Genomic DNA, 25,921 nt, shown 5'->3' with positions numbered 1-25,921 from the left:
ACAACAAGCTCTACCTAAAGAAATTTGATGCCAAGGCCCAAAGAGGAATCTTTTTAGGTTACTCTGAAAGGTCAAAGGCATACAGAGTGTATAATTCAGAAACACTCTGTGTTGAAGAATCTATGCACGTTAAATTTGATGACAAGGAGCTTGAAGATAAAACTTCAAAGCAAGGTGAAAGTTCTGCAGAGATACAGGTTCCTGAAGCTACTCCAGAACCTGATCAGATAGCTGAGTCTGAAGATAGTCCAGAAGCTGAACCCACATCAGAAGCGCAAGATGAAGCTGCTTCTGATGAAGCACAAGATGGCTCACATCAAGCAGATCCTCCCAGAAACACATTCAAACACAAGTCTTCACATCCTGAGGAGCTAATCATTGGAAACAAAGATAGTCCAAGAAGAACAAGATCACATTTCAGACAAGTGGAGTCAATGATCGGACTAATCTCAATGATTGAACCTACAACAGTTGATGAAGCACTTTCAGATGATGGATGGATCCTAGCTATGCAAGAAGAGTTGAATCAATTTCAAAGAAATGATGTGTGGGATCTGGTACCCAAACCTCAGCACAAGAACATTATTGGAACAAAATGGGTATTCAGAAACAAGCTGAATGAGCAAGGTGAAGTAACAAGAAACAAAGCCAGGCTTGTTGCACAAGGGTATAGTCAACAAGAAGGCATTGATTACACTGAAACGTTTGCTCCAGTTGCAAGATTGGAAGCAATCAGGTTACTTCTTTCCTATGCAGTTAATCATGGCATAATATTACATCAAATGGATGTCAAGAGTGCATTTCTAAATGGTGTCATAGAAGAAGAAGTGTATGTCAAGCAACCTCCTGGATTTGAGGATATTAAATATCCTGACCATGTTTTTAAACTGAAGAAATCACTATATGGCTTGAAACAAGCTCCCAGAGCTTGGTATGATAGACTAAGTAATTTCTTAATCAAGAATGATTTTAAAAGAGGACAGGTTGATACTACACTCTTCAGAAGGACCCTTGGGAAAGATATTCTTGTTGTGCAAATATATGTTGATGATATAATATTTGGTTCTACTAATGCATCTCTTTGCAAGGAATTTTCTGAGTTAATGCAGGATGAATTTGAAATGAGCATGATGGGAGAGCTGAAGTTCTTCCTTGGCATTCAAATCAATCAATGCAAAGATGGAGTCTATGTTCATCAATCAAAGTACTCAAAGGAGCTTCTGAAGAAGTTCAAACTTGAAGATTGTAAAGTGATGAACACTCCAATGCACCCTACATGCACCTTAAGCAAAGAAGATGAAGGAGCTAAAGTAGATCAGAAGCTGTATAGAGGTATGATTGGTTCTTTGTTATACCTCACTGCATCTAGGCCAGATATTTTATTCAGTGTATGCTTGTGTGCAAGATTCCAATCAGATCCTAGAGAATCTCATATGACTGCTGTCAAGAGAATCTTCAGGTATTTGAAAGGAACAACTAATCTTGGACTCCTTTATAGGAAATCCTTAGATTATAAGCTAATTGGATTCTGTGATGCTGATTATGCTGGTGATAGGATTGAAAGAAAGTCAACCAGTGGCAATTGTCAATTTCTGGGTGATAATCTTATATCCTGGGCTAGCAAAAGACAAACAACTATTGCTATGTCTACAGCAGAAGCAGAATACATTTCAGCTGCAAGTTGTTGTACACAACTACTTTGGATGAAACATCAGTTGGAAGACTATCAGATAACTGCTAACAGTATTCCCATTTATTGTGATAATACTGCTGCTATTTGTTTGTCTAAAAATCCAATTTTGCATTCAAGAGCTAAGCACATTGAAATCAAACACCATTTTATCAGAGATTATGTTCAAAAAGGAATTTTAGATATACAATTCATTGATACTGAAAATCAATGGGCTGATATATTTACTAAGCCTTTAACTGTTGAAAGATTTGATTTTATAAAGAAAAATTTGAACATGCATTACGTGTCTGATTAGATGTTTGCTTGCTCTTGAATAGGATTTTAGGTTCTGAAGTTAGTTCAGAAGCAGTAGTCCATCAGAAGCTCTTTATTGAGGTTCTGAGGAAAACTCGCTTCTGATGATGACGTCAGCATCTGAAGTCCAGAAGCTGGATTTATTGCTTTCGAATAGTTGAATTAGTGGAAACGTTGGGAGTTACTTTTTAAAGGTAACTTCTGGCCCACTAACTTGGTAGTTACTCTGTGAACTTCTTACGTGGCCTGTATGTGTTGGTGTATAACTAAAAGGGCAATGATGATTTAATAGCTTTGAAAGTACTTTTCATGCGCCCCCAATTTTGTCATTAATGTTATGTTTGTTTGTCTCTTTTGAATTGCAATCGTTTTACTTTTAACACTTTGTCAATTCACACACTACTCACTCACAACAAACACATTTTGCTCTCAAACCTCTTGCGAAGTAAGCGCAAAAACCTTAGAACCCTAAATTCTCTAAATCTTCTTCAATCATCATCAAATGGCATCATCAAGCTCGCAACAAGAAGTTTCAGTATCTACTTCACGGATGGTCCCTGAATATGACTACAAAGGAAGAAGCATGAAATTGGAAGAATGGGAACTACAAGTTCAGATAGAGAATCCAGTGGATTTCAATTCTCTGACTTTTCATAAGTGTTGGATCAGGAATTTCTATGAAGAGCAAGGACTCATGCATTACTTCAAAATGTTGAATGGACCAACATATGAAGCATTGGTCAGGCACTTCTGGGTTAGAGCAAAAATTTATAACAAAGCTGCATCCATAGCTGAAGAAAGTCATATGGTTCTGCTCTATCCAGAACTGGAAGGAAAATCAAGAGAAGAAATGGGTCTTGCGCCGTTTGTTGAAGATGAAATCAGATCAAGCATCTGCGGTATTCCAGTGAGAATTGCACAATGGCACATAGAGTCTGTTCTTAAGGCTGAAGCTTCTGGATATTACTCTGGAATTGATCTTTCAGGTGCTGCTGAAAAACGCATTTGGAAAAAGCAAGCCAACTTGGTGATATACAATTCTGAGAAGGAGAAGAAATATGCTGAATTGAGCATGGAAACTAAGATGCTTCTGAAGATTCAGAATGAGAACCTGTTTCCATGTGGTGACAGTGTGAAACCAAATTTAGCTCAGAAGGTCCTTCTCCAGCACTTCATCAAGAAGGAAAAAGTGAACGTGCCCAAATATATGTTCAAGTACCTCATAGAGTGTCTAAAACAGAGTCAGCTACTGGATAAACCCTTGGTTCCTTATGGAAGACTCTTATCAGAGATTTTCTATCAAGGAGGTGTCTTGGATTGTTTAAACAGAACTCAAGGCTACACAGATCAGCTGCTGGATACAAAGACTGGAGCATTTATAAATGCTCAAACTCTCAAGAATATGAAGCTGATCACCAAGGTCACCAAGCTTAAAACTGATCTAAGTGAATCTCTTGTTGTATCTGATCTTATGAGAGATTTTCCACCCATCTGCAAACAGGATCCTATTGAAGTGCAGATGAGGTACATCAAGGAACACTATGAGGCAACCAACAAGATCATCAGGTTGGATGAAGTACCTGAAGAAATGTTTGGTGGTGCAGTGCCTCTAGCAAAAGGCAGAAGGACTAAAAGGAAAATAACTGCAGAAGAATATCTGGAGGTTGAAAGGACTGTTAAGAAGGCAAGAGTTGCTTCTGACAAGCTCAAGATTGGTGGATCATCAGTACCATCAATTGAAGAAGCTATTGAAGACATGGATTCCAGGATGATCATGGATGTTGGCATTACTCTTGATCAACCTGCAATACCAAAGAAGAAAAGGAAGCAAGCAGTAAGGAGGACCAAGAACTTTCCTCATGTTTCTAAGAAGACTGAAGCTGCTACTAATGTGTCAGAAGCTATTGAAAAAGCTATGGAGATTGCTTCTGAGCTTCAAGAGAGGGTAATAACAGAAGCATCACAACTTCTTAAAATTCCTGACACTGCTAAAGATGATTGCTCAGAACTCTCTACTACGGGTAATATTTTCACACACTCAGAACCTGTAGTACATGAGATATCCAGTGACTCTCCTTCACCTTCTTCAAAATCCTCATTATCATCTTCAGATTCTGATGATGATATACCCATAGCTCAACTTGTTAGAAAACCAGTAAAACGCCAGTCAACATCAACCAATACCAACACAAAGCCATCTCAGTCAAACACTTATGAACCAGTTGGTCATATAATCAATGAGAAGTTGACTGAATTGGCTGTGCAGAGAGATAGAGTCATCAATAATATCTTTCACCTTAACCCTCAACCTCTTAACATTCAACCCCTCAACATGATTATACCAGAAAATGTTGAGACAACCTCAGAAAAAGCCTCTGAGACAACTCCAGAAGCAGCTGCTTCTGATAACGTTGTTTCAGAAGACCCCCCACTACAAAAACCTTCATCAGACAAAGCCTTTTCACCCCCTCAATCCTCACCCCCTACAACTTCATCACCCCCACAACAACAACCAATTGTTCCTGAACTATCTGTTCCTGAACAAGTCACTCCTCAAAAGACCGTTCCTGAACATTTTGTTCCTGAACAACCAGTTACTAAACCCACTCCTGAACCTGAAACTGCCGCTCCTAAACACATTGTTCCTGAGCTAACCTCTGAGGATGATCAAAATGATCATGCCTCTGATATGGTAGTTGACCCCACTCCTGACCAACCATCAACCAGCCAATCCGTAACTACAAATGACCAATCATCACCAAACCTACCAATTATTCCCTTAGCCCCTCCAAAACCCTCTAAACAACCTTCACCTCCCACCATATACCTGGATTCTCAAGTTCTAAAGGATGTGTGGGAAGATATTGCTTCTGAAGTTCTCAGACTGATAGCAAGTAGAAATGACCTGGGTCATACAATAAGCTATCAGAAGCAATGGAGAAGGATCAAGGAAAGGGTCGTCAACCTAATTTCAGCGCTGCATGATTCCTGTATTGAGGCTCAAGAGCAAGCCAAGCAGAAGCTGGAAGATTGGTTGAATGGCATAGAAGAGAATACTGGAGATGTTGAAGTTCTTGGTACTTGGGTGAAGACTCCACTCAGTATCAGAGGCAAAGCACCTGATGAATTCCTGCCTAAGGAACTGCATCTGAGTATTCCTTCTGAGATCCTGGAGAAGATTGATGCACCTAACCTGGCTATAGCTCAGGAGAACAAGGTGCTCAAAGAAGAAAATGAGAGGCTGGAAACAGAGCTAATAGAGCAGAAGCTGAAGATATCAAAGTTGGAAGCTGACATGCAAGAAGCCAAGATCAGAGAAGACAACTACAGAAGAGATATGGACAAGAAGTATGCTGATGTTCAAGAGCTTCTGAAGAAGATTTTAGAGAAATAAGCCAAACCCATAGTTGCACACTTTTAGCTTATTTTTCTGTCTTTTTAGGCTTTTGACATTCTTTGTTCAATTCTGCTTCTGATTTAATTCTTTTTGCTTCTGATATTAGATGCTTCTGAATTTTTCCTGCTTCTGAAAATCTTTAACTGTTTATACCTTGTATGTTATTATTTGCTATGTCTGTTTATTTAATCTTTGAAGATGGTCAATGTGCTTTAAAATGATTTGAATTATGCTCTGAACCTTTAATCTTATGTTTTTCTCATCTCTTCTTTTTGTTTATGTCTTTTTGCTAATGACAAAAGGGGGAGTATATGTGATAGTATTTAAAGGCTCTGAGCCCCATTAATTAATGTTTGAAAATTTTGAAAATTTCTATCTCTTTTTATCGGTGTATCAAAAAGGGGGAGTATCAAATTTCAAATAAAAATTAATTGAACCATTCTTCTTATCTATAAGTCAATTCTTTCAATTTTTTTTAAGCTCTGATATTATTGTGCGAAAAATGAATTTAATTAACCTGGATAGAACTTAGGGGGAGCTTACAAACCTCACCTTAAAAACTATCAGACTCAGGGGGAGTTAGAGCTTACAAACCTCAGACTCTGAGCTTACAAACCTCAGAACCCCAAGGTCAACTTGTTAATTAGATTAACAACAATTGATCAATTTTAAATACTATTGTTTGTCATCATCAAAAAGGGGGAGATTGTTGGAACAAAATGTGTTTAACAATGAACCTTAAAGAGTTTTGATGATAACAAGGTATTAAAAATTGTAAAATTGGACTAGCTAATATTTGTTCAAGTGTACAGGACCACAGTTAAAAAGTTACATCATTGATTGGTTCTGAATGAGCAAATAAAGAGCAAAAGAAAATGAAGCTTAGATGATTCTGAAGGCAATACGCTCCTGAAAGTAAAAGCGCTCCTGAAGTCAAGCTGCTCCTGAAGAAATAGCGCTCCTGAAGTCAAGCTGCTCCTGAAGATAGTAAAAGCGCTCCTAAAGACAAGAGGTCCAGAAGCCACAATTATCAGAAGTTGCACCATCAGAAGCTGCAGTAGTTGTTTCATCAGAAGCTGCATCATCAGAAGCTGCCTCATCAGAAGTCATTTCACCAGAAGCTGAAGATCAACTGGATTTGCAAAAGATTCAAAGATTGAAGAATCTACATTGCAAAAGCTGTCTATTGGATTCGAAAACATAACCGAAAATTAGTGGAACATTGCAACGGTCATTTCAAAGGTGTTTGAAGGCATGTGCTTGCAATTTGGACGAAAGTGTTGACATTGTACTATTGTACGAACTGTACAACCACCTTCTCCACTACTCTGTTTTGTGTCCACGCTACAAGACAAGAAAACAGCTCCAGAATACGGTTTCGCCTGCATATATGTTCCTATGGATAAGGAATGGATTTCAAATTGGTTCTTCATAGAACAACAACCAAATCAGGCAAAAGATCATTGGTGAAAGATCAAGCTTCAACAACGACTCTTTGGTGTGCTGGCAATTTCACAACGTCTCTTCCACACCTCTATATAAAGGAGTGAAGACCTAGAGATTTGGTAATGCAAGAACGCTGAACGAAAGACTCACAACATTTTTACAAGTGCCAAACCTCTGCTGAAATTGTTCTGCATTCACTTAGAATTTATGTGTCTTAAAGTCATATCTTAGAAATTCTTAAGTCCATTGAGTCTGTATCTGATTTGTATTGTGAGCACCTCTGATTGTATATCAAGTGTTCAACCTTAAACAATTTTATGTGTAATTTTGTTTAGTTAGGAAGTCTCTTGCAATTGTGCTTGAGCAGGAAGTCTCTTGATTGTGTTCTTGAGCAAAGGAAGTCTCTAGCTTGTGTGCTTGAGAAAAGGAAGTCTCTTGCTTGTGTGCTTGAGCAATTGTAATCAGATATTACTCTTACTGAAATCTCCTTGGAAGTGCAAGGGGGACTGGACTACTTCCGGATTGTGGAAGGAACCAGTATAATTGCTTTGTGTCGTTCTTCTTCTCTCTCTCTGTTTTATTCCGCTGCATTTAGATTCTGATTATCACTTCAGAAGCTGTCTCGCTTAGCTTCTGATCAGTGTGTTCAGTTTTTAGGAGAAACGAAGAATTTTTCTAAAACACAATTCAACCCCTCTTCTTGTGTTTTTCTCACCTTCACAACCTGCTAATCTGTAAAATAAATAAATTGATTAGGATGAGACATGATGTCTCAGAGAGTTCCACATATCCTAGGTTGTAGGCAATCTCAGGTGTAACGCCCACTTTTTAATTACTTGATTTATTGGTTTACTTATTGAGCCTATAAATATATTTATATATATTTATATGAATTATGTGATGAGATGTGAATATTATATGATTTCGTATGATTTTATGTGGTGGGAACATTTATGTGATTTTATATGGTTTATGTGCCGTGATATTTATGTAATGTATTTATGTGAATATATTTGTTATTTGTGAGAGATATATTTAATTTAGAAATAAATAAGATTATGAGAAGTATATGATTTTGTGAAGTTGTTACGTTGGGTGACTTATTTTATTTAATAAATAAAATAAGATATGAAAAATAAAATAAAAATATTAGAATTTGGGCTGTGGTGTGAAAAGAGTATTTTTAGAGGTGTAAAGAGAAATTAGAGTGAGGTTATAAATAGAAGGAGTTAGGTTGAGAAAAGTTTTTAGGCAGAACGTACGTTTTTGGAGAAAAAGGGAGAAAAGTCAGAAAAGAGGAGAACAAGAGGGAGGCCATCGATTTTCATCTATAACCAGGTAAGGGTGAGACTAACTTTCAATATTATTAAGAGTATGATTCTGAAAAATGGATTTAGCATGATTAGGTTGAGTTTTGTGAGAATTGATGAATTAGGGTTTGAGGGAGTTTGAGGATTAATTGATGAAAGGTTGTTAGATTGATGAAGAGACTGTAATTAGACCTTAGATAATCCCCATAATGATTATCAGAAGTAATTTTTGAAGCTAAAACTATGTGATTAGATGAGATGTCGGTGAGTTTAAGAATTAGGGTTGTGAGGTTTTGGAAAACGATTTTTTTGAGTGGTTTAAACTTGAATTTTTCTGTAGAATATGATAGAGCTTAGTGTCTGGAGCGCGTAGGCGAAAACGGCATCGAAAACGGATCAACGGTTTGAGTTTTACGGCCGAAAACGTGAAAGGTAGAAAATCTGAAGTTGTCTGTCGAACTATGAACGTGCCACGATGGAAGCCCAACGTGCCACGATTTTTCCAGAACCGAAACCATTTTTAGGCTGTCCAAACGTGCCACGATGGTACCTCAACGTGCCACGATGCAGTGTTGACTTAAACTATATTTGACCCATTTTTATGCCTCTAAAGGGTTCCTAAGATGTACAGTAAGGCCCCAAATCAATAAGCTTAATGAGAGGGATTTAATTAAGGGTTATAGGAGTAGTTCCTTGCCATAGTGTAACCCACCTTGCGAGTAAGTGATGCTTAGTTGCCTTGATTAGTTTCCTTGCGATCCTTTCGCACATGTAGTCTTGAGATCACCTTGGGATAGGGATGAAAGTTGTTCATGAGATTATAAAGTATTCAGAGAGCTTAAGCTAAGATGATTTTATGTTAGTAGAAGATGATGAATGATAATAATATATGATTAATATGTGATTTATAAAGATGTTTATAATGTTGTTTCTCATTGAATGATATTGCTATTTTATGATGCTAATTATGTGCTGCTATGTTACTATTACTATTGAATTATGATGATTAATGAGACGATTAGTGTGCTAATGCTATATGATTATTATGTGACTTATGTGCGATGTTTATGACGTTGTTGCCTATTGATTGATGTTCATTATTATGCTATTCCTGAGTTATCATGTTGCTGTTAATTGATTATGTTGCATGAGTCTACTTGAGATGTCGTCCAATTTGTTGGAGTCTTTAAGAAGTTGTCCATTTTAATGGAATTGTATAAGATGTTCATGTTGTTGTTCAAGTTGCATTTAGAGTTGTGTTGTTGCATAGTCAGCGATGGGGGCTTAATGCCTGACAGGTCCTTTATGACCTTAGCGATGGGGGCTTAATGCCCGACAGGTCCAATTATGACCTTAGCGAAGGGGGCTTAATGCCCGACAGGTCCAATTATGACCTTAGCGAAGGGGGCTTAATGCCCTGGTGGTACCACATGCATGTTGAAGTTGTCTAAGTTGTTGCGAAGTTGTCTAAGTTGTTGTTGAAATTGTCTAAGTTGATGTTGAAGTTGTCTAAGTTGTTGTCGAAGTTGTCTAAGTTGTTGTTGAAGTTGTTGTTGCATTGCAGAGTCGTCGTAACTTATTTTTAATGAGGATCTAACGATTTGATGATGATGGTTGTTTATGCTTTGATTATGTTTTGATGATGATAGTTGTTTATGTTTTAATGATGATGTTTGATGATGATAGTTGTTTATGTTTGATTATGTTTTGATGATGATGTTGTTTATGATTGATGATGATAATAATATGATACTAAATGAATATTAATGCTGATGTTATGATGTCTTGAGTTGTTAAATATATGATGATACTTGGTTATGATTTAAAGGTGATTTTGCTTATGAATTAAGAATGATATTTGTTTACGAACTAATGATGATATATGATGATAATAATTAATTATGATTTGTTAAGATGCTAAGTGATAAATGTTTAATATGTTAGAGATGTCTTACGTTGTTAAATGCATTTTGATGAATTATATGCTTAATTTGTTGACTGTGAAATCTCACCCCTTCTGCGTATATGTTGCCTCGACCGTGGGTAATGTGCAGGTATTAAAGATTAGAAGTGTTCGTGAGAGGACTCCTCACTTGTGTCTAGGTGCTCTGATACGTAACGGGATGGGGCTTGCTTTCTTATCTATTCCTTACGTGTCTTTATGAACTTTTTACGAATAAGTATTGAATCAAATTATGAGATTTTCGAATAAGGCCTGTGTGCCAAGACTTTGTTCATGTTGAACTATTTCCGCTGCGTATTTCCATACCTTTATGATGTTGAACCTGGAAGGATATTTATTAATATCTATTTTATGACTTAAAAGTAGTATGTGACATTCCGTTTATGAATTAAATACTCTGATTTTAAATGAAATTTTCAAGTTGGGAAAACGGGGTGTTACAATTGGTATCAGAGCAGGTCGGTCCGTCCGGCCAAGTAGTAGAGTCGTGTCAAGCCACGTAGTGTTGTGTAATAATTTTACATTGTCTTTTGTTGTTCTAACTCGTTGTTTGTTGTATGTTGTTTTGAATTGTTGTTTGTTGTATAGACTAATCCAGAGTTGTTTGCAGGAGGTTTAATTTTCGAGGACGAAAATTCTTTAAGTGGGGGAGAGTTGTAACGCCCACTTTTTAATTACTTGATTTATTGGTTTACTTATTGAGCCTATAAATATATTTATATATATTTATATGAATTATGTGATGAGATGTGAATATTATATGATTTCGTATGATTTTATGTGGTGAGAACATTTATGTGATTTTATATGGTTTATGTGCCGTGATATTTATGTAATGTATTTATGTGAATATATTTGTTATTTGTGAGAGATATATTTAATTTAGAAATAAATAAGATTATGAGAAGTATATGATTTTGTGAAGTTGTTACGTTGGGTGACTTATTTTATTTAATAAATAAAATAAGATATGAAAAATAAAATAAAAATATTAGAATTTGGGCTGTGGTGTGAAAAGAGTATTTTTAGAGGTGTAAAGAGAAATTAGAGTGAGGTTATAAATAGAAGGAGTTAGGTTGAGAAAAGTTTTTAGGCAGAACGTACGTTTTTGGAGAAAAAGGGAGAAAAGTCAGAAAAGAGGAGAACAAGAGGGAGGCCATCGATTTTCATCTATAACCAGGTAAGGGTGAGACTGACTTTCAATATTATTAAGAGTATGATTCTGAAAAATGGATTTAGCATGATTAGGTTGAGTTTTGTGAGAATTGATGAATTAGGGTTTGAGGGAGTTTGAGGATTAATTGATGAAAGGTTGTTAGATTGATGAAGAGACTGTAATTAGACCTTAGATAATCCCCATAATGATTATCAGAAGTAATTTTTGAAGCTAAAACTATGTGATTAGATGAGATGTCGGTGAGTTTAAGAATTAGGGTTGTGAGGTTTTGGAAAACGATTTTTTTGAGTGGTTTAAACTTGAATTTTTCTGTAGAATATGATAGAGCTTAGTGTCTGGAGCGCGTAGGCGAAAACGGCATCGAAAACGGATCAACGGTTTGAGTTTTACGGCCGAAAACGTGAAAGGTAGAAAATCTGAAGTTGTCTGTCGAACTATGAACGTGCCACGATGGAAGCCCAACGTGCCACGATTTTTCCAGAACCGAAACCATTTTTAGGCTGTCCAAACGTGCCACGATGGTACCTCAACGTGCCACGATGCAGTGTTGACTTAAACTATATTTGACCCATTTTTATGCCTCTAAAGGGTTCCTAAGATGTACAGTAAGGCCCCAAATCAATAAGCTTAATGAGAGGGATTTAATTAAGTGTTATAGGAGTAGTTCCTTGCCATAGTGTAACCCACCTTGCGAGTAAGTGATGCTTAGTTGCCTTGATTAGTTTCCTTGCGATCCTTTCACACATGTAGTCTTGAGATCACCTTGGGATAGGGATGAAAGTTGTTCATGAGATTATAAAGTATTCAGAGAGCTTAAGCTAAGATGATTTTATGTTAGTAGAAGATGATGAATGATAATAATATATGATTAATATGTGATTTATAAAGATGTTTATAATGTTGTTTCTCATTGAATGATATTGCTATTTTATGATGCTAATTATGTGCTGCTATGTTACTATTACTATTGAATTATGATGATTAATGAGACGATTAGTGTGCTAATGCTATATGATTATTATGTGACTTATGTGCGATGTTTATGACGTTGTTGCCTATTGATTGATGTTCATTATTATGCTATTCCTGAGTTATCATGTTGCTGTTAATTGATTATGTTGCATGAGTCTACTTGAGATGTCGTCCAATTTGTTGGAGTCTTTAAGAAGTTGTCCATTTTAATGGAATTGTATAAGATGTTCATGTTGTTGTTCAAGTTGCATTTAGAGTTGTGTTGTTGCATAGTCAGCGATGGGGGCTTAATGCCTGACAGGTCCTTTATGACCTTAGCGATGGGGGCTTAATGCCCGACAGGTCCAATTATGACCTTAGCGAAGGGGGCTTAATGCCCGACAGGTCCAATTATGACCTTAGCGAAGGGGGCTTAATGCCCTGGTGGTACCACATGCATGTTGAAGTTGTCTAAGTTGTTGCGAAGTTGTCTAAGTTGTTGTTGAAATTGTCTAAGTTGATGTTGAAGTTGTCTAAGTTGTTGTCGAAGTTGTCTAAGTTGTTGTTGAAGTTGTTGTTGCATTGCAGAGTCGTCGTAACTTATTTTTAATGAGGATCTAACGATTTGATGATGATGGTTGTTTATGCTTTGATTATGTTTTGATGATGATAGTTGTTTATGTTTTAATGATGATGTTTGATGATGATAGTTGTTTATGTTTGATTATGTTTTGATGATGATGTTGTTTATGATTGATGATGATAATAATATGATACTAAATGAATATTAATGCTGATGTTATGATGTCTTGAGTTGTTAAATATATGATGATACTTGGTTATGATTTAAAGGTGATTTTGCTTATGAATTAAGAATGATATTTGTTTACGAACTAATGATGATATATGATGATAATAATTAATTATGATTTGTTAAGATGCTAAGTGATAAATGTTTAATATGTTAGAGATGTCTTACGTTGTTAAATGCATTTTGATGAATTATATGCTTAATTTGTTGACTGTGAAATCTCACCCCTTCTGCGTATATGTTGCCTCGACCGTGGGTAATGTGCAGGTATTAAAGATTAGAAGTGTTCGTGAGAGGACTCCTCACTTGTGTCTAGGTGCTCTGATACGTAACGGGATGGGGCTTGCTTTCTTATCTATTCCTTACGTGTCTTTATGAACTTTTTACGAATAAGTATTGAATCAAATTATGAGATTTTCGAATAAGGCCTGTGTGCCAAGACTTTGTTCATGTTGAACTATTTCCGCTGCGTATTTCCATACCTTTATGATGTTGAACCTGGAAGGATATTTATTAATATCTATTTTATGACTTAAAAGTAGTATGTGACATTCCGTTTATGAATTAAATACTCTGATTTTAAATGAAATTTTCAAGTTGGGAAAACGGGGTGTTACAATTGGTATCAGAGCAGGTCGGTCCGTCCGGCCAAGTAGTAGAGTCGTGTCAAGCCACGTAGTGTTGTGTAATAATTTTACATTGTCTTTTGTTGTTCTAACTCGTTGTTTGTTGTATGTTGTTTTGAATTGTTGTTTGTTGTATAGACTAATCCAGAGTTGTTTGCAGGAGGTTTAATTTTCGAGGACGAAAATTCTTTAAGTGGGGGAGAGTTGTAACGCCCACTTTTTAATTACTTGATTTATTGGTTTACTTATTGAGCCTATAAATATATTTATATATATTTATATGAATTATGTGATGAGATGTGAATATTATATGATTTCGTATGATTTTATGTGGTGAGAACATTTATGTGATTTTATATGGTTTATGTGCCGTGATATTTATGTAATGTATTTATGTGAATATATTTGTTATTTGTGAGAGATATATTTAATTTAGAAATAAATAAGATTATGAGAAGTATATGATTTTGTGAAGTTGTTACGTTGGGTGACTTATTTTATTTAATAAATAAAATAAGATATGAAAAATAAAATAAAAATATTAGAATTTGGGCTGTGGTGTGAAAAGAGTATTTTTAGAGGTGTAAAGAGAAATTAGAGTGAGGTTATAAATAGAAGGAGTTAGGTTGAGAAAAGTTTTTAGGCAGAACGTACGTTTTTGGAGAAAAAGGGAGAAAAGTCAGAAAAGAGGAGAACAAGAGGGAGGCCATCGATTTTCATCTATAACCAGGTAAGGGTGAGACTAACTTTCAATATTATTAAGAGTATGATTCTGAAAAATGGATTTAGCATGATTAGGTTGAGTTTTGTGAGAATTGATGAATTAGGGTTTGAGGGAGTTTGAGGATTAATTGATGAAAGGTTGTTAGATTGATGAAGAGACTGTAATTAGACCTTAGATAATCCCCATAATGATTATCAGAAGTAATTTTTGAAGCTAAAACTATGTGATTAGATGAGATGTCGGTGAGTTTAAGAATTAGGGTTGTGAGGTTTTGGAAAACGATTTTTTTGAGTGGTTTAAACTTGAATTTTTCTGTAGAATATGATAGAGCTTAGTGTCTGGAGCGCGTAGGCGAAAACGGCATCGAAAACGGATCAACGGTTTGAGTTTTACGGCCGAAAACGTGAAAGGTAGAAAATCTGAAGTTGTCTGTCGAACTATGAACGTGCCACGATGGAAGCCCAACGTGCCACGATTTTTCCAGAACCGAAACCATTTTTAGGCTGTCCAAACGTGCCACGATGGTACCTCAACGTGCCACGATGCAGTGTTGACTTAAACTATATTTGACCCATTTTTATGCCTCTAAAGGGTTCCTAAGATGTACAGTAAGGCCCCAAATCAATAAGCTTAATGAGAGGGATTTAATTAAGGGTTATAGGAGTAGTTCCTTGCCATAGTGTAACCCACCTTGCGAGTAAGTGATGCTTAGTTGCCTTGATTAGTTTCCTTGCGATCCTTTCGCACATGTAGTCTTGAGATCACCTTGGGATAGGGATGAAAGTTGTTCATGAGATTATAAAGTATTCAGAGAGCTTAAGCTAAGATGATTTTATGTTAGTAGAAGATGATGAATGATAATAATATATGATTAATATGTGATTTATAAAGATGTTTATAATGTTGTTTCTCATTGAATGATATTGCTATTTTATGATGCTAATTATGTGCTGCTATGTTACTATTACTATTGAATTATGATGATTAATGAGACGATTAGTGTGCTAATGCTATATGATTATTATGTGACTTATGTGCGATGTTTATGACGTTGTTGCCTATTGATTGATGTTCATTATTATGCTATTCCTGAGTTATCATGTTGCTGTTAATTGATTATGTTGCATGAGTCTACTTGAGATGTCGTCCAATTTGTTGGAGTCTTTAAGAAGTTGTCCATTTTAATGGAATTGTATAAGATGTTCATGTTGTTGTTCAAGTTGCATTTAGAGTTGTGTTGTTGCATAGTCAGCGATGGGGGCTTAATGCCTGACAGGTCCTTTATGACCTTAGCGATGGGGGCTTAATGCCCGACAGGTCCAATTATGACCTTAGCGAAGGGGGCTTAATGCCCGACAGGTCCAATTATGACCTTAGCGAAGGGGGCTTAATGCCCTGGTGGTACCACATGCATGTTGAAGTTGTCTAAGTTGTTGCGAAGTTGTCTAAGTTGTTGTTGAAATTGTCTAAGTTGATGTTGAAGTTGTCTAAGTTGTTGTCGAAGTTGTCTAAGTTGTTGTTGAAGTTGTTGTTGCATTGCAGAGTCGTCGTAACTTATTTTTAATGAGGATCTAACGATTTGATGATGATGGTTGTTTATGCTTTGATTATGTTTTGATGATGATAGTTGTTTATGTTTTAATGATGATGTTTGATGATGATAGTTGTTTATGTTTGATTATGTTTTGATGATGATGTTGTTTATGATTGATGATGATAATAATATGATACTAAATGAATATTAATGCTGATGTTATGATGTCTTGAGTTGTTAAATATATGATGATACTTGGTTATGATTTAAAGGTGATTTTGCTTATGAATTAAGAATGATATTTGTTTACGAACTAATGATGATATATGATGATAATAATTAATTATGATTTGTTAAGATGCTAAGTGATAAATGTTTAATATGTTAGAGATGTCTTACGTTGTTAAATGCATTTTGATGAATTATATGCTTAATTTGTTGACTGTGAAATCTCACCCCTTCTGCGTATATGTTGCCTCGACCGTGGGTAATGTGCAGGTATTAAAGATTAGAAGTGTTCGTGAGAGGACTCCTCACTTGTGTCTAGGTGCTCTGATACGTAACGGGATGGGGCTTGCTTTCTTATCTATTCCTTACGTGTCTTTATGAACTTTTTACGAATAAGTATTGAATCAAATTATGAGATTTTCGAATAAGGCCTGTGTGCCAAGACTTTGTTCATGTTGAACTATTTCCGCTGCGTATTTCCATACCTTTATGATGTTGAACCTGGAAGGATATTTATTAATATCTATTTTATGACTTAAAAGTAGTATGTGACATTCCGTTTATGAATTAAATACTCTGATTTTAAATGAAATTTTCAAGTTGGGAAAACGGGGTGTTACATCAGGGATCCTAGGATAGCCATCTGTTTCTAAACTTAACCCAATTTAGGTTTATACAATTTGATCATGCATAACTGAGCGATCAGGGATAACTAGGATCGCTGTCTGAAATATTATCATGATTCAAGCTAAAAAAAAATGAAAATTAATTTTTATATGAACAAAATAAAAATTTAATAAAAAATAATCAAAATTAACTAGTAATATTATAAATGAATCATATCCGATTTTATTTTAATTAAATCCTTTTTTGTCCAGTAATAAGCAAATAAATAAAAATTACTTATTTTTTGGCCAAAAATAATAAAAAGTATATCCTTATTTTGACCAAAGAAATACTGAAAAGGGATCTAGTTTTTCTATTTTTGTTTTGGGTCAAAAAAGGATTTTTTTTTATCAACACATAAAAGGGAAGTTTTTATTTTTAGCAACCAAATAAAAATTACTTATTTTTTGGCCAAAAATAATAAAAACTAAATCCTTATTTTGACCAGAGAAATACTGAAAAGGGATTTAGTTTTTCTATTTTTTTTGGTCAAAAAAGGATTTTTTTTTTATCAACACATGAAAGGGAAGTTTTTATTTTTAGCAACCAAATAAAAATAACTTATTTTTTGGCCAAAAATAATAAAAAGTAAATCCTTATTTTGACCAAAGAAATACTGAAAAGGGATTTAGTTTTCTATTTTTTTTTTGGGTCAAAAAAGATTTTTTTTATCAACACATAAAAGGGAAGTTTTTATTTTTTTCAACCAAATAAAAATTACTTATTTTTCGGCCAAAAATAATAAAAAGTAAATCCTTATTTTGACCAAAGAAATACTGAAAAGGGGTTTTGTTTTCTATTTTTTTTGGGTCAAAAAGGATTTTTTTTAACAACACATAAAAGGGAAGTTTTTATTTTTAGCAAATAAATAAAAATTACTTATTTTTTGGCCAAAAATAATAAAAAGTAAATCCTTATTTTGACCGAAGAAATACTGAAAAGGGATTTAGTTTAATTTTGTGATGTTTGGTTATCTTTCACCCTTGTGCTGCTGCCGTGCTTTTGAACATGCTGAAGCTATTTTCATAGAAGCTGCTATTCCTAGCTTCTAGGAATCGATTTTCAATTCTAAGGTTTGTTTTTCCCAAATTCTCTCTCTTACCCTTGATTATGAACTATACCTTCCCCATCATTAGTATTGCAATAATATTTTAAATTTGTATTGCACTTTATATTATATTCTCTATTTGTAATTTTAATTGAGCACTTCATGTTTAATGTTTATTCTCAACATGTATTTTTATTTAAATATTGTGTGATTAACAATTATATTAATTTAGTAATTTTATTGTCAATTAATCAAAAATAAATGAAGGATGAAAAAACTAAATAAATGTAAAATTTGATACACACGCTCACACTCACATGTTAAAACACATTTTGGTCTTTTACACATTTAAAAGCAATTCTGACTCAAAACATCCAAACAACATTTTTCATACAAATCATTTTTGTTTTGGAGGTAATCAAACATAAATAACTTTACATTCAACTCACTTTTAACCAAAATCAATTCTATCAAAATCAATTTTTTCCACTGCACAATCAAACACACGCTAATACATATATAACCAACGTGATAATTTTACACTTTACACCGACTACGTGTAAATGAAATCCTCTACTCCCTCCGATCACATTTATAAACAAAATCCAACTTTTTAGATATTGAATAACCAATGTATTTGGACTATAATTATGAACGGATACGTTAGTTATTCAACCAACCTAAAAATTGTTTTTTGGCAGGAGGGAGTATATATTTTGTAATGTGCTTTCTCTTTCTCCTTTTCCATTTCTCATTCAACAGTTTCACAATTCTGCATCTTCATTCTCTTCTTCCTAATGCTTCTTTTCGTTCATTTTTCTTCAAATTTTCGATCAACCATATACAACCAACCATTCTCCTAACAGTAAAAATGTAACCTTTTTCCTCTTTCTTCTTTTTGTTGTTGTGATTAATTGTTGTTTAATCTTGTTTTGTTAATGAGTAATTATGTTATGAATTGGGTTATTGATTACATTGTTTTGAATTTTTGTGTTAATTGGATTCTTAGAGCTGATTAGTTTTGTGGGCACCCATTGAATTGAATTGGGTAAAAAATTGATTTTTGAAAGAAGGGGTGAGGTGGGGTGGAATTTTGATTTCGTTTGATTTTGATTTTGTTGAATAAACAACTTTAATAAGTGATTTTGGCCTGTAAGTCACTATAAGTTGTTTTTGTAAGATAAAAATAAGCTGAAAATTTTGATTCTGCTTAGTGCTCACTAACTAGGGTTTTGTTTGGATAAACAACTTAGTTAAGTGCTTATAGTATAAATGGTTATTATACAAGTCAAACTGTTTTTCATATAAACTATCAGTTGTTTTTATAAGGTATAATGAAGAGCTTATGAGAATATTGTAAGCTGTTTTCTTAAGTCCTTTCAAATAGTTTTTGCAAGTGTTTATGCTAGTAGATAAGTTTAAATAAGTCAATCCAAACGGACTCTGTGGTTGTGAAGAGTAGAAAGGATGCATCTAATGTCATGTGATTCTATACGCTATGTTATTATTATGGATGCGTTTAATGGACTCTCTATTTGTTGTGTGCTTAATATTTATGACAGAGGGTGTTTTTTCATGTCATTGAAAATACTTCATTTTAAAAAACCTATGCATGTGTTTTTGAAACAGAAAGAAAAGTATGAGCAATGGTTTACCGGCTTTGAAATTCATTAAAACTATCCGTGTTTGGTTGTCATCAAGTCATTTTCTAACGATGATTTGTTTATAAGTTTTATGCTTTTCATGCATGACTGGTGATGCTCCTTCCAGGCTGATGCTGATGTCTTACAGCTCCAGAATCAGCGGTTTGTTTAGCCGAAGAAGTCCAGTAACAGGCTATATGGACGATGACATATTAATTGCAACCAACCAACACTGGATCAGGTTGTTATTTATTATCATGCTCTGGGTTTTGTTGATTCTGCTCTCTATCTATTTTGTTATTTCCTCTTTCAAATGTAACATGGCCATTAGTAGTACTGTTCTGATATTGAATTGAAAATACATATGAGATACTATGCAATGATTGTATTGAATTGATAGTTTTCTAGCATATGTCATACATGTTGAATTGTTTAAGGAAATATGTATAATTGATCTTTTGTTTTTACTTAAACTTAGGTTTGCAGATGTTATCATCCAAATGTCTAAGATTCATGAAATGACGAAAATGGAGGCCGACAATTTTCGTGAAGTGATTGATACTCTCCATGATAAACACAAAGAGTATATTGTTGGTATTCAGAATAATATAAACGAGTGCTAACAAGATCAATCTGACATAAAACGCCTTATAGGTATTTGAAATGTTACTTTTTTTCTTTATTGTTTTAACCACTCCAGTTCAGTTATTATGAAGTTTAGAATAACTCTGAATTTAAAAGAGAATTTAAAAGATATTGCTTATCATGTAATGCGGGTTTTAAATGGTTAGCATCATGGTTTAGTAAAAGGAATGTTTCCTGTTGATTAATTATATGTGTTAGTTATAACTATAAGTGGCAATATTATATATGGCGTATGTGTAAATCTCCAATTTGATCCTTAAAAGATTGTTTTGAACATCAATTTGACCTTGGAAATATTAACAAGGATGATTTTTGGTCACTACGTCTACATGACATCAATTTGTCCCCTGTAAGCCATAATATTTGTTAAAATATCATTGGACCAAATTTATATAATAATCTTTTGAGGGCAGATTGAATGTTTTGAAAATCTTTTGAGTATCAAAATGGGGTTTACCATAAAATTATGTTGGGGCAACTCTGGCTGCTATAATTGTACAGAGAACATCTTTGGCACAATGTTCATTTCTTATTATTTTGATTTGATGATTGGTTAATGTTAGAATAATATGGAAGTATCTCATGAAATTAATAATATTTTCGGATCTTAAAACAAAGGTGATATATGAGGATTGATTTCCATAATTCCTTATATTTCATGATCTGTTTCCTCATTTAATTAGGAGTTAGAGTTAGAGTCTGGTTTAAGTTTAAATAAGGATGGTAGTTTGTCTCTTGTAAATCTCGTATCAAGTAAATATTAATTTTAGGGCATTTATTATCTCTTTTTTCTCCATGTTTATATGAAAAGAAAACGGACAATTAGAGAAGCTAGTTAGAATATATTCAATTAAGTAGTAGGGACAGTTGGAGAAGTTGGTTGATTGGAGGGCATATCAGTCAGATAATTTGAAGTATGTTTAAAATTTATGTATCTATGCAAAGAACATCACATACTCAATTATCTAGATAAGTTTCTGTAAAAGACCTATCACATAGTAGGTTAGAAAGAAAGTGAGAATAGCCTTGCCACTCAATTTCGCTCTTAGTGAGTCTACTTTCTCATGCAATGATACAACTACAAGAGCTACATCCTTTAAACACTTCAACTGATCTTCCATCATCCCAATTTTTTTTAGATAAATCTATGACCATCACACTCAACTTTGATAAATTTTCTCCTTTAAACAGGCAATATTTCAAGAAACTAGGAGATTTTAACTTACACACTGCAAATTTAAATACAAAAAATGTGATATGAAGACCGGTATCTTGTTTGGCCTTTTCCATCTTAATTTCAAGATCATTCCTTTCAATAATACCTTCCGTTATTGAAACTCAAGCTCATCGGTCCTAGTCAGAATTGTCAAGGATACGACTTGCATTATCACCAAACTCCAATTTCAAATTCAATTCCTTCTCCCATTTTGCGACATTAGCCTTGCCAGTCGAAAATTGTATTTAAATAGAATATGTAAACGGAGAAACAATTAATAACATATCAATTATAAAAGAAGGAAAAATATCATCGTTAACATGTGGAGACTCTGCCTATATTTTATATCGATCTAATTCAACGATGCAATGTTAACAATAAACATCAATGGGAAGTAGAATGTAAAAATTGTAAAAATTATACAACAAGGAAGTAAAGTGTAACAATTAAAATTGTAATTTGTAAAAATTTTGATCATACAATTTTAAACAATCTTTATTCAAAACAACTTCATATTTGGGAGCATGCGTGAACTTGGCGTGACGCTTTTGATCCCCCGAGTTATCCCACGTGAGTGTCTCCAGTTTAGGAGGCATATGGATGTCGACTCAGGCATGATAATGTGATTGTAGGGTTGTCCGCAATTGATGATGTTTCTGCTGCAATTGTATTTTGCACTGGTTCGACGATTGACCAGGGATGTCAAACTCTATTTGTGATTGTTACTTGTTCGGTTCATGTGTTCGGTGATTTGTACATATATTGGTCTACGAGAATTTGGATGTTGTCTACCCAATAACCCCACCTTAGGATCACTACCTCGTTTTCTCTTCTTGCCGAATGTTCGTTCGAACTATTAGGCCTTCTTCCTCTTCCTTTACATCTTCCTCTTTCACAACCATTTCCTAGCTTAGTTGCTAGTAGAACGCATACTGCTATTATATTTTTAGCATTCGAGTCACTTTTTGAATCACTTGTTTCTGCTTATTTTACACTTTGATTGAAATTTCTAAAATTGTAGGTCATCGAGGGATGATTATCGCTGGAAGTTTTATAAATTTGGTCAAAATATGTGAATTTAAAGTTCTAAAATAGAGGTGAGTGTCACGTCTATTTTGAATACATTATGTTCACATTGTTTGACTAAATTTCTGAAACTTCTAATGATAACCACCCAAGAAGACGACATACAATTTTAGGAATTTGAGTCAAAGTGTAAACTATGCAGAAACAAGTGCTCCGGAAAGTGATTCAAATGTTGAAAATAGAATAATAATATGCGCTCTACCTGCAATTGAGCTAGGAAATGGTTGTGGAAGAGGTAGAGGAAGAGAAAGAGAAAGAAGGCCTAATATGCCGAACAGGCATCTAAAAAGAAGATAAAAAGAGATAACGCTCCGAAGGTGGGGATATCGCAGTAGTCAATGCCCAGATTCTCGTAGATCAATATTTGTACAAAACATCGAGCAGATAAATCAAACAAGTAATAATCAAGAACGTGGTTTGACAATGGAAACAAGTCCATCGTTAGCTGTCAAACCAGTGCAAAAAACAAGTGCAATAGAAACATCATCAATTGCAGACATCCATCTCATCACATCATCCTGTCAAAGAGTTTGACATCCATATGCCTACTAAACTGCATGATTCCCATTTGGGATAACCCTGAGGAACAAAAACATCTTGCCATGTTCACATATGTTCCCAAACATGACACTGTTTTGCATAAAACTTGTTTATAATTGTATTACTAGAATTTTTACAATTGTCACATTCTACTTTCCATCGATGTCAGGATATGTATAAATCACTGAATTGGATCAAAATAACCAAAGGTTAACAATGATTTTTTTTTTCCCCCTTCTTTTATCATAGATTTTATTGGTTGCTTCTCCTTTTACATATTCTTTTTAAAAAGAATTTTAAGTTAGCATGGCTAACAACGCAAAATGGGAGAAGGAACTGAATTTGAAATTGGAGTTTATTGAAAATGAAGGTTTTTTCCTTGACAATTCTGGCTAGGACTGATGAGCTCGAGCTTCAGTTGTAGAAGTATATTATTTGAAAGGAATGATCTTGAAAAAAAGATAGAAACTGCCAAACAAGATACTGGTCTGCATATGACATTTTTTGTTTTTAGATTTGCAGTGTGTACATTTGAATCTCTTAACTTCTTACAATATTGCATGTTTTAAGGAGAAAAGATATCAAAGTTGAATTACATATGATGGCCCTAGCTCTGTCTAAAAAAATGGAAATATGATGGAAAAGCAGTTGAAGCGATGGAAGGATATGTAATTTGCTCTATAGATTCTTGTTTTCTCTATAGTTTCTTGTTTACACTGTTATAGAGGATTCTTTCTCTGGTTGAGAGTTACATTAATACTTCTTAGGTACATATTTGTAAGACTTATTGTCATTATTTATATAGGTTTGGATGTGAATTCATCACTCTTACTGAGTTGAGGATGACACTGTTTTTAGGATAGAATATTTGATTATTTTTTTTCTTCTTCTGTACTTATCGCCAAAGTAGTGTGTGATTATGAAGATAAATTTTACTTCCTCTTTTTTTGATTATAATTCAGGAAAATTATGGAACTGAATTTCTGTTGTATGGAAATATATTGTTGATATGTGACTCAAAAATTGATTTTGAGAAAGTCAAGAAATGTGACACGATTTGGCAACCGTGTCACGATTTCTGATGCTGAATGCGAGGTTGCTCATGAAGCCAAATCGTGACACGATTTGGGAAAATGTGACACGATTTGTGGATAAGATTTGTGTACTTTGGGTCGTACGCAAGGAATCGTGACACGATTTTGGCAACCGTGACACGATTTTTCCCGGATCTGAACACTATACAAGCATTCTTTGACCCATTTGTTGGGTAAGCTTGGTGAATCTCATGGAAACCAAAGGAGGGGACTTTTAGGGTTTTAGATACTAAAGGTTGAGGGTCTTTGGGTGAGGTTCAAAGCTTCAAGATGTGAATCTTGGAGAACCAAAAGAGGGGGCTCTTGGGAAAAGGGTTGGTGCCTTTTGGGGAAGATTCATGGGGTTGGGAAACACATGAGTGAAGAGTCTTTTGTGAGCAACTTGGGTGAGTCTTGTGAAACCAAAAGAGAAGATTCTTAGTGAAATCAAAGGCTAAGGGTTGGTTCTCTTTTGGGAGTTAGATTCTAGAGTTGGGAAACAATTGTAAACACCTTGGGAGAGTGAAAATTCATGAGTGACTTGTTCATTGGTGAGATTGGGAAAATGGGTAGAAATTAGGGTTGTTCTTTGTTAGCTTGTTGAAGCTAATTTCTTGTAACCCATTTGTATCTCTTTATAAGAACTCATTGATAGTGGATTGGAGAGATCAATCTCCCCCAGAGTAGGTCAAGTTGGACCAAACTGGGTGAACATTTCTTGGTGTTGTTATCTTTTCTTTACTCTCTTTATCTTGTTTATTCCTTGGTTGGATTGAGGTTTTGCTATGCACTTGGTTTCTAAATTAGATCTAGATTGTTGTTATTGCTTGTGGTTAATTTGGTTGTTGGTTGCCATTGATACTGGCTCCACGAATCTAAATTTCATTGATGTGAAGATTGGAATTGACCGAATTCACAACTTATATAATGTAGGAATTGATTTGATTTTAAAATCCTTTAGATTTTAGGTTTTTATTAAATAAAAATCTATGCAAATTTGGTTAATTTGAATTGATTTGATTTTCAAATCTGAAGTTTTTAATGATAAGTCCCTAACTTGATAATTAATTTATGGATAAAATCAAATTAACTACAATTTTAAATTTTCCAACATAAACCTTGGAGTAATCTGAATATTTAGGCAAATAGGCTAATGCACAATTAAATTGTTTTTATGATATTTATCTGATTTTTCGACGAATGGAATCGTAATGAAAGCTATTGCGAGATTTACAATAATGCAAAAGTAACATCGGCCTCAGTGGAGGATGCAGTTTTGGAGTCGTATGCCGAGTACAGTAGGGAGAGATAATGCTACTGATTTTTTCAGTAATTATGTGAATTATAAACGATTGAAAAAAGTAAATTATCAAGAGTTACAGGCAGTAAAATTAGTCTGGTTAATTAGGAAAAGCAATGTTTCAAAAATTACTCCGAACTGGCCGGTTTGATCGGTTGATTTGAGAACCAAACAATTTGCCGGTTTGTTTGATTTCGGTTACATTGCAGTCTGGTTGAACCACGTTGATTTAACCAAATTTTTTATTTTCTTATGCACATCCTTTAGATCAAATGGAGGAGAGTCAGGTTAAAAGAGGTAGAGGAAGACCTAAGAAAACCATTAGAGAAACCATTAGAAAAGATTTAGAGGTCAATGAGTTGGATCCAAATATGGTTTTTGATAGAACACTATGGCGCCATTTGATCCATGTAGCCGACCCCACTTAGTGGGATAAGGCTTTGGTTGTTGGTTGGTTTTGTTGGTATCATATATTTTTTCAACACTTTTTTTTATTTATCTGTTTGTCTTTTGATTCAACCATGGCTAAACCGATTGAACCAAGTGATAA

The 25,921-nt window shown here is 34.4% G+C and overlaps 1 protein-coding gene and 1 long non-coding RNA gene across 7 annotated transcripts in view; both read left to right on the top strand.

Annotated features, from left to right (window-relative positions):
- Positions 1-25,921, top strand: part of LOC146924335 (E3 ubiquitin-protein ligase BRE1-like 2) — a 59,844-nt gene that overhangs the window by 21,765 nt on the left and 12,158 nt on the right. The gene's annotated exons all lie outside the window — the stretch shown is intronic.
- Positions 18,559-20,128, top strand: LOC146924337 (uncharacterized). Its single transcript, XR_015010099.1, has 3 exons — positions 18,559-18,741; positions 19,639-19,752; positions 19,990-20,128. It is a non-coding gene; the product is annotated as an uncharacterized LOC146924337 (long non-coding RNA).

Source organism: Medicago sativa, chromosome 5, assembly GCF_051527215.1.
Source record: "Medicago sativa cultivar Bolivia chromosome 5, Bolivia_mono, whole genome shotgun sequence".
Classification (NCBI taxonomy): Eukaryota; Viridiplantae; Streptophyta; class Magnoliopsida; order Fabales; family Fabaceae; genus Medicago; species Medicago sativa.
The sequence above is the reverse complement of the archived record's forward strand: the minus strand, read 5'-3'. Positions and strand labels throughout refer to the sequence as shown.